The sequence below is a fragment of the Argopecten irradians genome, chromosome 9 (assembly GCF_041381155.1).
Source record: "Argopecten irradians isolate NY chromosome 9, Ai_NY, whole genome shotgun sequence".
Lineage (NCBI taxonomy): Eukaryota > Metazoa > Mollusca > Bivalvia > Pectinida > Pectinidae > Argopecten > Argopecten irradians.
In genome coordinates this window covers 26714487-26726672 of record NC_091142.1, presented here as the reverse complement: position 1 = coordinate 26726672, position 12186 = coordinate 26714487, and the positions used below count along the sequence as shown (strand labels likewise).

General features: G+C 36.0%; 1 protein-coding gene across 5 annotated transcripts in view; it reads left to right on the top strand.

The window, feature by feature from the left end:
• The window catches only part of LOC138331907 (tripartite motif-containing protein 2-like), an 81377-nt gene that overhangs the window by 12156 nt on the left and 57035 nt on the right, over nt 1-12186 (top strand). The window contains exon 1 of one of the 5 annotated variants that reach the window (XM_069279764.1): nt 10609-10664. The exons of the other annotated variants lie outside the window; for them this stretch is intronic. The gene's annotated coding sequence lies outside the window, so the exon portion shown is untranslated. Of the gene's footprint in view, nt 1-10608; nt 10665-12186 lie in introns of those variants that run through there. 5 annotated transcript variants of the gene reach the window in all.

The following is a 12186-nucleotide window of genomic DNA, read 5'->3' as shown; positions in this document are numbered from 1 at the left end:
AGTACTGTGAAATGTACTGGTCACATTAAATACGTCAAAGGTCCCAGTACTGTGAAATGTACTGGTCACATTAAATACGTCAAAGGTTTACAGTGCTGTGAAATGTACTTGACACATTAAATACGTCAAAGGTCCCAGTACTGTGAAATGTACTGGTACACATTAAATACGTCAAAGGTCCCAGTACTGTGAAATGTACTGGACACATTAAATACGTCAAAGGTCCCAGTACTGTGAAATGTACTGTACATAAATATACGTCAAAGGTTACAGTACTGTGAAATATACTGTACATATTAAATACGTCAAAGGTTCCAGTACTGTGAAATGTACTGGACATATTAAATACGTCAAAGGTTCACTGTGAAATTGTACTGTGACACATTAAATACGTCAAACACAGTACTGTGAAATGTACGTCAATTAAAAAATACGTCAAAGGGTTACTGTACTGTGAAATGTACTGGTACATATTAAATACGTCAAAGGTTACAGTACTGTGAAATTATACTGTACACATTAAATATGTCAAAGGTCCCAGTACTGTGAAATGTTCCATTAAATATGTCTGTGACATATTAAATATGTCAAAGGTCCCAGTACTGTGAAATGTACTGGTACACATTTAAATACGTCAAAGGTTACCAGTACTGTGAAATGTACTGATCACATTAAATACGTCAAAGGTCCCAGTACTGTGAAATGTACTGGTCACATTAAATATGTCAAAAGGTTACCAGTAACTGTGAAATGTACTGGTCACATTAAATACGTCAAAGGTTCCCAGTACTGTGAAATGTACTGGTCACATTAAATACGTCAAAGGTCCCAGTAACTGTGAAATGTACTGGTACACATTAAATATGTCAAAGGTCCCAGTACTGTGAAATGTACTGGTCACATTAAATATGTCAAAGGTTCCAGTACTGTGATATGTACTGGTCACATATTAAATAAATACGTCAAAGGTCCCAGTACTGTGAAATGTACTGGTCACATTAAATACGTCAAAGGTCCCAGTACTGTGAAATGTACTGGTCACATTAAATACGTCAAAGGTCCCAGTACTGTGAAATGTACTGGTCACATTAAATATGTCAAAGGTCACAGTACTGTGAAATGTACTGGACACATTAAATACGTCAAAGGTCCCAGTACTGTGAAATGTACTGGACACATTAAATACGTCAAAGGTCCCAGTACTGTGAAATGTACTGGACACATTAAAATATCGTCAAAGGTTACCAGTTACTGTGAAATGTACTGGACATATTAAATACGTCAAAAGGTCCCAGTACTGTGAAATGTACTGGACACATTAAATACGTCAAAGGTTACAGTACTGTGAAATGTACTGGACACATTAAATACGTCAAAGGTTACAGTACTGTGAAATGTACTGAACACATTAAATACGTCAAAGGTTACAGTACTGTGAAATGTACTGGACACATTAAATACGTGCAAAGGTTTACAGTACTGTGAAATGATACTGGACACATATTAAATAACGTCAAAGGTTACAGTAACTGTGAAATGTACTGGTACACATTAAATACGTTTCGTCAAAGGTCCCAGTACTGTGAAATGTACTGGATACATTTAAATACGTCAAAGGTTTACAGTAACTGTGAAATGTACTGTGTACACATTAAATTACGTCAAAGGTCCCAGTACTGTGAAATGTACTGGTACAGACATTAGATACGTCAATGGTTACAGTACTGTGAAATGTACTGGACACATTAAATACGTCAAAGGTTACAGTACTGTGAAATGTACTGGACATATTAAATACGTCAAAGGTCCCAGTACTGTGAAATGTACTGTACATATTAAAAACGTCAAAGGTTACAGTACTTTGAAATATACTGTACATATTAAATACGTCAAAGGTCACAACCAGTACTGTGAAATGTACTGTACAATATTAAATAAGTCAAAAGGTTACACAGTAACTGTGAAATGTACTGTACATAATTAAATATACGTCAAAGGTTCCACATTACTGTGAAATGTACTGTACACATTAAATACTGTCAAAGTTCACAGTAACTGTGAAAATGTACTGTAACACATTAAAATACGTCAAAGGTCCCAGTACTGTGAAATGTACTGGTTACATATTAAATACGTTCAAAGGTCACAGTACTGTTGAAATGTAACTGTCACATTAAATACGTAAAGGTCACAGTACTGTGACATATGTACTGGAACATATCAAATACGTCAAAGTGTCTCAGTACTGTGAAATGTAAGCTGGTCACATTAAATATGTCAAAGGTTACAGTACTGTGAAATGTACTGGACATACATTAAATATGTCAAAGGTTCCAGTACTGTGGAAATGTACTGGACACATTAAATAGCGTCAAAGGTACCAGTACTGTGAAATGTACTGGACATATTAAATACGATCAAAGGTTCCTAGTACTGTTGAAATGTACTGTCACATTCAAATAAGTCAAAGGTCCTCAGTACTGTGAAATGTACTGGTCACATTCTTAAATATGTCAAAGGTTACCAGTACTGTGAAAATGTACTGGTCACATTAAATACGTCAAAGGTTACAGTACTGTGAAATGTACTGGACACATTAAATACGTCAATAAAAACGTTCACAGTACTGTGAAATGTACTGGTAATACATTAAATACGTCAAAGGTCCCAGTACTGTGAAATGTACTGCGTCACATTAAATACGTCAAAGGTCCCAGTACTGTGAAATGTACTGGTCACATTAATACGTCAAAGGTTCCCAGTACTGTTAAATGTACTGGTCACATTAAATACGTCAAAGGTTACAGTACTGTGAAATGTACTGGTACACATTAAATAATGTCAAAGGTTACAGTACTGTGAAATGTACTGTACACATTAAATACGTCAAATAATAGTCAAAGGTTACAGTACTGTGAAATGTACTGTGAACATATTAAATACGTCAAAGGTCCCAGTACTGTGAAATGTACTGGTCACTACATTAAATACGTCAAAGGTTACAGTGCTGTGAAATGTACTTGACACATTAAATACGTCAAAGGTCCCAGTACTGTGAAATGTACTGAATACATTTAAATACGTCAAAGGTTACAATAACTGTGAAAAGTGTACTTGACACATTAAATACGACAAAGTTGACAGTATACTTGTGAAATGTAATGGTCACAATAAAATATGTCAAAGGTTACCAGTACTGTGAAATGTACTTGTACACATTAAATACGTCAAGGATTTCCCAGTACTGTGAAATGTACTGGTACACATTAAATACGTCAAAGGTCCCAGTACTGTGAAATGTACTGGTAACATTAAATACGTCAAAGGTCACAGTACTGTGAAATGTACTGGTACATATTAAATACGACAAAATGGCTCAGTACTGTGAAAATGTACTGTACATATTAATATACGTCAATAGGTCCCAGTACTGTGAAATGTACTGGTCACATTAAATACGTCAAAGGGCCCAGTACTGTGAAATGTACTGTACATATTAAATACGTCAAAGGTCCCAGTAACTGTGAAATGTACTGGTACATATTAAATACGTCAAAGGTTCACAGTACTGTGAAATAATACTGTACAAAATTAAATACTGTCAAAGGTTACAGTACTGTGAAATAACTGTACATATTAAATTACGTCAAAGGTTACAGTACTGTGAAATGTACTGTACATATTAAATACGTCAAAGTTCCCTGTACTGTGAAATACAGTATCATATTAAATGTTACAGTACTGAAATATACTGTACATATCAAATACGTCAAAGTTCCAGTACTGTGAAAATGTACTGAACACATTAAATAAATACGTCAAAGGTTACAGTACTGTGAAATGTACTGGAACATATTAAATACGTCAAAGGTCACAGTTACTGTGAAATGTACTGGTCACATTAAAAAATACCGTCAAAGTCGCAGTACTGTGAAGGTACTGGACATATTAAATAAAAAATACGTGTGAAATGTACTGGTAAATGTACACATTAAATACGTCAAAGGGTCCCAGTAAGTTGTGAAATGTACTGGTGTCAAAGGTTATAGAGTACTGTGACTGGACATTTAATATCAAAGGTTACAGTACTGTCGTCAAAGGTACCTGAACAAAGGTCAAAGTTACAGTACTGTGAAATGGTACTGGACACATTAAATACGTCAAAGGTTACAGTACTGTGAAATGTACTGGACACATTAAATACGTCAAAGGTCCAGTAAATTGTGAAATGTACTGACACATTAAATACGTCAAAGGTTACAGTAATGTGAAATGTACTGGAACACATTAAATATCGTCAAATAGGTCCCAGTACTGTGAAATGTACTGGATACATTAAATACGTCAAAGGTTCCAGTACTGTGAAATGTACTGGACAATTACATATCAAATAGTACTGTCAATGGTTTACATTTTAAATACAGTACTGTGAAATGTATACTGGACATATCAAATTATGTCCAAATAGTACTGTGGAAATGTATTGTACATATTTAAATACGTCAAGGGTTCCAGTACTGTGAAATGTACTGGACATATCAAATACGTCATACGAACTCGATGCTTCTTACACATGACCAATGCCTCATGCGGTTTTCGTTATTGCAACATCCAATTATAATTTTTGTTGACGTTACAGCAGAAACTGCTTACTATTCTGGACTGCCTTAATCGTTTGTCACTATATTGCTTTCATGATTTTCAATCTATAATCTGTTGTATGTGTTTTTTCATTGTAAATCGATAACATATCGATATTCGCCGTTTTGTTTTCTGTACAAAGACTTCTGCGATATATTTAGGAAAGACCGATTGAATCAGTTAATTAACGGGACCAACCAAAAGACCCCTATTCCAAATCCGGGCTATATGTAACTTACAATCCGAAATGAGAATGTTGTGGTAAATGAAACAACTTCTAATATTAGATGTACTTTTTAGGATGGGTCTTTTACCGTCTGTAACGATTCACAGGAAACTAATTAAGCAAGCACTATGGAAATTTCATCCCAGTGCTTCTTTACAATGTGTCGAAATAACAGCTGGGTAATATTTTGTATAGCCAAACTATTTTATTTTGACGTTACAATGTGAACCAAAAGAAGACTGAGTAATTCAGCAAGCCGACCCATTATTTATTGGTGTTACAATATGTCAAATTGAATGCTGGGTAATTCAGCATTCCGAACAATCATTTATTAGTAATAATGGGACCACATATTAGGTTAGTTATTTCAGCAATACCAAAGCGTATTTTACGCTTATAATTATGACCAAATTGAGGCTAATTATTTTTATCAAACGACTTAATGTTTTATTTTATATAAAAATGTACCATTCAATTTCCAATAATAAACCACATATTTTTAGCAATAGGGTTATAGTAAGAAATAATACTAATATGACAAAAACCAGTTTTTGGAGTGGAAGAGTGTATAAAATGACTGTTATGACCATTGTATAACCGTATGGGACAACCAGCAGGTGTGTTAATATACACCTTGCGATAAAGCCGTTCTGGACTACAGCAAGGTGGTTAAATGACCATTGTCCGGTAACTAACTGTCAGTCTGGTACCTGCAGCAGGTGTGGATAATTTGAGCCATGCTATGTAACCGTCTGGACCTGCAGCAGGTGCAGTGGTTAATCATGGACCAGTATAACCCTGTCTGTAACCCTGCAGCAGGTTGGTTTTATATGACCATGTATATACCGTCTGGACCCTGCAGCAGGAGTTGGCAAGTGTTGTTATGATTAACCATGTATAGAACCGTTATCTGGACCTGCAGCAGGTGGTTGTATATCTACTGTCAGTAGAAGAACCGGCGTGTGAACCTGCAGCAGTGGTTAATAATCGACCATGTCAAAATACCGTCTGGACCTGCATAGTTGTTATATATGACCATGTGATAAACCCGTGGCTGGACATGTTTTACAGCAGCAGGTGTTATATGAACATGTATAACCGTCTGGACCTGCGAGTCAGGTAGGCACTGGTGGCGTTATATGAACCATCGTATAACTGTCCTGAACCTGCAGGCAGGTGGCAGGTGGTTATATGACTCAATGTATAACCGTCTGGACCTGCAGCAGTTGGTTATATGACCATGTATAACCGTCTGGACCTGCGAGCAAGGTGGTTTATATGACCATGTATAACCGTCTGGACCTGCAGCAGGTGGTTATATGACCATGTAATAACCGTCTGGACCTGCAGCAGGTGGTTATATGACACATGTATAACCGTCTGGACCTGCAGCAGGTGGTTATATGACCATGTATAACCGTCTGGACCTGCCTGTAGCAGGTGGTTATATGTACCATGTATAAACCGTCCCTGACTTGTAGCACCATGTAGCAGTCTGGACCTGGCAGGTGGTTATATGACCATGTATAACCGTCTGGACCTGCAGCAGGTGGTTATATGACCATGTATAACCGTCTGGACCTGCAGCAGGTGGTTATATATGACCATGTATAACCGTCTGGACCTGTAGCAGGTGATTATATGACCCATGTATAACCGTCTGGACCTGCAGCAGGTGGTTACTGGGTTGGTGTGGTGGGTTAGTGTTAGGGAGAGTAAAGCAAGTGGTCTAGAAGAGATAATGTATAACTGCCACTAATTAGATATAGAAAAGAGGATTTTCTCCTCCCTTCTATTCAACCCTTCTCATCCGTATAAATAGCAGTAGATTTGATTGATTTGCAGGAACATTAATTACTCATTATTATTAACGACTACGCGATAAATAGTATTGCGATTTATCGGTCTAGAACCCTTGCCACACTAGCGGAAGACAAGCCCTTGGTTGAATTAACACTACTTGTTCTAAAATGATTATTAACAGCAAAATCAGCTGGCAAGACACCGTCAGCATAAAGAACTGCACCTTATGTGAATTTATCATTATCAAAGAATCTGTAGATGCAAATAAATACACTATGCACTCTTTATCTGACAAGAATCGAAAGTAACCTTGCCGCCAGAACGTCCTACATGTACTCGACTAATGTGTAAGTCTTAGTACACATACCGACCGTTAAGAGCTAGACACTATCGCCGGTAGGGAATGATGAAGGCGCTTCCTGTCTATAACCTCCCGCTGAATGTTATATGGTATTGCAAGAACAGTCATCTCACGGAGATGCTACTGCTATCATGATTTTTATTATAGTGTTACAATAGACGGAGGCCATATTATGTCTCAAACTATCTCTTTACTAGAAATCTGGTCAAAGAGATACCGGCATTACAGGTTTATTGAGGGAAGAACTCACTCTCGTCAGGGGAAAGACTAGTTTCTTTAACTATTGTTATGCTTATTCCCTATCGTGAAAGAATTGTATGTTTCCTTTAAGTAAAGGAATGGCTCGTGAAGACTGGGCCCCTAAATGCGACGGCAATATGCAAACGTTAAAGGATGTTCAAAAGATGTTTCATTGACTGATGACTTATGTGGATAACATGATGAAACGAATTAGCTGTCTTTCCGCAAAGAAGAAAGATGTATTTGTAATGTACATGTATGAAGAGTGTCTGATGTAAGATATCAAGAGGGAAAGTCCTGGCGAATATTAAATGATACAGAAGGTTTCATGCATGGATTTGTAGACATTCTTGTTCTTGTTATACGCTGTCTTTTAGAGAATTAATTTGGGCTTTTGAATGTAAAAAACTGCACTTATTGTTGGTTTTTTTGCAACTTAAAACTGGACTAAAGGTACTAACCTGTAAACCGTAGAGTAATACTTCAGTATATTATATAATAACTCTTTTCTGTGACAGTTTCATTATCGATATTTACCACATCAGTACAATACAAATAACACTTATTACACAAATGATCCAAAGATAATATCTGAGCATTTCTTTACCGAATGCTGGTTTGTCTACAGAATTATCGTTATATTCAACTGCAGACGAAGAATGTAGAGTGTAATCGAAAATTTGTTTCATGTAGTTTAATTTTCTGAAATAAACATGTTCCTAGAATATGTGCGTACCATATTAGCGTCATGTGGTTCATCAAGATTGTAAAAGGCGACTAAATTTAGAGTATTAAATTTGTCTTACTTTTATCTTCCTCGCGTCTCGCTTGACAGTCTCACTTTTTACCTTGAGTTGAACACTTGCCCTTGTAAGGTAGGCTCTGGGTTCTGTCCTCTGACCAAGACACACCATTGTTTATAAAAGGGTGGTGGTTTCTTCTCCTGATTGGCGCTCAACATAAAGGTTATTACTTTTTCACTATCATGTGACCATGTTGGGATGAGCTGTGTGGTGACTTTGATGGCATGTTTGTTTCCGCTCCTGCATGGCGCTCAACATAAAGGTTATTGGACTTTACCACTATAATGTGACCATGTGGAGATGTGTGTGGTGACTTTGATGGGAATGTTTGTTTCCGTCTCCTGCTTGGCGCTCAACATAAATGGTTATGGGACTTTACCACTATCTATGTGAGCCGACGTGGGGATGGACTGTGCGGTGCCTTGAGATGGCGGTTTGACGCATCTCCTTCTTGGCGCTGTTATGGGACTTTATCACTAACAAAGTTACCAATTTGGGGATGAGTGTGGCGTGGACTTTGAATTGCATGTTTGTAGTCCCGGATCCTGCTTGAACACTACAAACAGATGCTATAAGACTTTCAACCGCTCCTTTGCAAAGAGACACAACATGAATGTGACATGTGGTGATACTGTGTGGGTCTTTGATGGCCGAAATCATAAAAAACCATTACTACACAACTTTGCAAAGAGACACAACATGATTACTTATATTCAGGGGCTCCAGGACACCATCACTTGTCAATTATCTTATACTGTTACTGGGGTAGGCTGTCGTTCAATTATCTTAACTGTTAATAGGACGTTACACCTAGTCAAGTAACCAAGCACCACCCACTCTTCAGATCTAGATCCAATAGCTCTATAGAAAACCATACACGTATAAAAGTAGTAAAGCAAACGAAAACAAGATTCGTTATAACAACGCCGGAAGTAAAAAATAGCATATATTCAACAACAACTGCTGCAGCTTACACTACATTGGTGTAGATACAAGTATCCAATTATATGCTATGGGCATACAGTGTAATTTACATTTAACCTTACACAAAACTATGATACAAATGAGTAGCCTTTGTAATAGTCAAAAACTGATGATGAAATATACTAATTTTGACAATGAAAAAATCTGCAAGTCAATATTACTGAGTTTATATTCGTCATGATAATAGGACAATGTTGTCACATTTGGTAATAATTACTCTACATAACAAAAACTAAACATAAATCAGTGATTATATAAAAAGATAAACTGTAAATGGTTTTATTCAAGGTGTAGCGATACGGTCTATGTCTGAGTATTATGTAATATTCAACATTAAGATATTTAATAAAAGAGTCTTGTATTACTTACCTCCATTTACAAAATATAAACTCTATTTTAGTAACATGAAAAGATATGTTTGTACAAGCAATTTTCCTGGATACCTGTTACAAAAAATGTATGTGTTCTGACCTAGTTAATTATGACGTGTTGAAGATGATATGTAACTCTCTTTGTAGTTGTACACGTGCTGATTGTATTACCTGTCACCATGGAGACATAGACGTTAAAATATCCAACAGGTTATCTTGACTTGTACAAACTATACAAACAATGAATGGCTTATGATATCGTCTGATAACATCTACTGGGACCTGAAATTTTCTGTTTTCGAGGATAATTACATATTTATCGCATCCATTTTTTATGTTTTGACATTGGAACCTACACTGAGCAATTGTTGTGAATGAAAATATATCCATATGGCACATTTAGTAAGGTAAGTTATGGCACTATCATAACATCTATTCAACAAACTGTTCTACTTTCTCTTTAAAGTATATTGAGTCATCTTTATTATTTATTGTATCAATTAACCATTTATGTATGGAATGGGACAAGGAATTACCACCAAATTATGATCATTCTCTTTTAATCTATCTAAGTATCTCCTGTATCCTTACCGAAATAATATGTACAAAATGTATAAGCTGATACGGTTAACTAGTTTGAAAAATTTTGTCATCTGGTTGATAACAACATTACACCAAGAGTCTAATAATACATGTACTCTACGTATCTATAAAGCTGTGTCCTAAAACTTACTGCTGTACATAACACATTACAAGACATTAAAACAATAAGCTAAACATTGTTGAAACATATGTCATTGTAATTTGTTGAAAAATCATTTTAATATCATTATGTCATGCAAAACACTACGTTTTACGATAAAATATGTAATATTCTTGACAAGGTTCACCGTTGACACACTTTCCAGATGTTATGAGGAATATGTACAACACAAATAGAGAGAATAAAAAGTAATGATATTGTAATGAATGAATTTCATCAAAAACACTTATTGCCAAGATCAATGAACTTGGACTTAATAGGCGATAGAAGAAAAAACAACCTGTTATTGAAGACGATGTTAACTTCTTGCGCCCAAAATTCCGCGTTTATCGGTTAGACAATCTAACGCATGCAGTATCTGTGTAACTTCTTATCTTTTCTACCCTAAATATATTGGAAACATGGCCAGATAGCTGGTTCCTTCTGAGGAGTGCTGACTCACGGTACCTCGGCATCCGTGTTTTACTCCAGGGTACTAACTGACTATTATAGAGACAGGATCTTCGCTGATGGCTGTCTTATAGCATGCCACAGTGTTAGCAACTACAGAATGGTGGCTCTCAAAATAATTTTAATTGTCAGTGTATGGCGTAGTTTCGTATTGTACCTGTACAGACCACAGGGAAAATGAGAAAAGAATAGACACCGATGGTAATGTTATCTCCAGATTTCGTTAAAACGTGTGTAAATTTAGAAATGGTGTGTCTAATTTCGCATCAAAGATAAAATGTGGTCTATACTGCTTGAGTCTCAAATTGAAAGTGGTGTGTTTTGTTTCGTATTTATAGCAATTTGTGTTGTTTAAAATGTCAGTATCGATTTAGAAACTATGATCTGGCGTGGTTAATTCTGTATTGCAGTTTTCGTAAAAACGGTATGTGAGGTATACGACATTAATGTAAGTAAGTTTAGAATAGGTTTGAATCAATAATGTTTGTGATGTTTAAGGTTAAGAAGCAGGAGTTTTTATCTGTATAATATGACAACATTTATAATTTGATTTTTAAGGAAGTGGGGATCGTTGCTTTAGGATAATGTTACAACTTCTATGGAACAGTTATATTGGTTTCATGTGAAATACTTATGAAATCACGTGTTTTGTTTTCTGCTTTAGGCGGTTAAAGTGTTTGGTTTGATACATTGTGGAAAAATATTTTAGTATTAAATGCAAACAGAACAACTAAGTTACTGCGATTTTTAAAACATACTATGTTCTCGATGCATTTGATTCCTGGACTGTTTTTCATTATAGCGAATAGTCGGCAAACAAAGGCTTAAGTCGGTAAAAATGGTGTTAATATATCCAGAATAATTTCTTTCTATGAAATAGAAAAATAAAATCTCCCATCAAAATCGCTCTGAGTGCGAAGAAATTAATATATATTATAGGAATCCTAATACGTCTTCCCGACCGGCTATCAGTGCATTTCACTCTTAACGCATATCCACGCAGCCTCGTTTTCAAAGAGTTAGGCGCATTTATATTTAGAATTGTGCTAAATTTACACGGGTCTTTCCCATAATTTCAATGGTCAAAACTGGACACCGTAAGCAGAACTTGACCATCATTATGGTATACAAGGACTTTTGGAAGGCCAAAGAACGTATTTAGACTGGTTTCCTTTGCCCGACTATTCGCTTTAACCTCCATATGTTATGTTTATTTCCGCTGTAATGCTTATTCCGCTTTTGACGAGGATGTTATTTTCTAATATGATTAATGCATTCAGCCCTGAAGAATCATTTGAACTCTTCTAATTCAAAGGCCAGAAGCGTCCATTATGAATTTACAGGGGTAAATGAGTTTATTCCGGTATTCAAACCAACCCTTCTTCATCAAATCAAATGGAAACCGTCCAATTGAAACGCTTTTTTATAGAGGTTTATTTACTGTATCTACGGGAAGATATTTTCGCGATTTCGCGGGTCAACGATTTTCAACGAATGGGATTTTTTGTGCGTAAAATATTAGGAATAAGGTATATTATATCGCG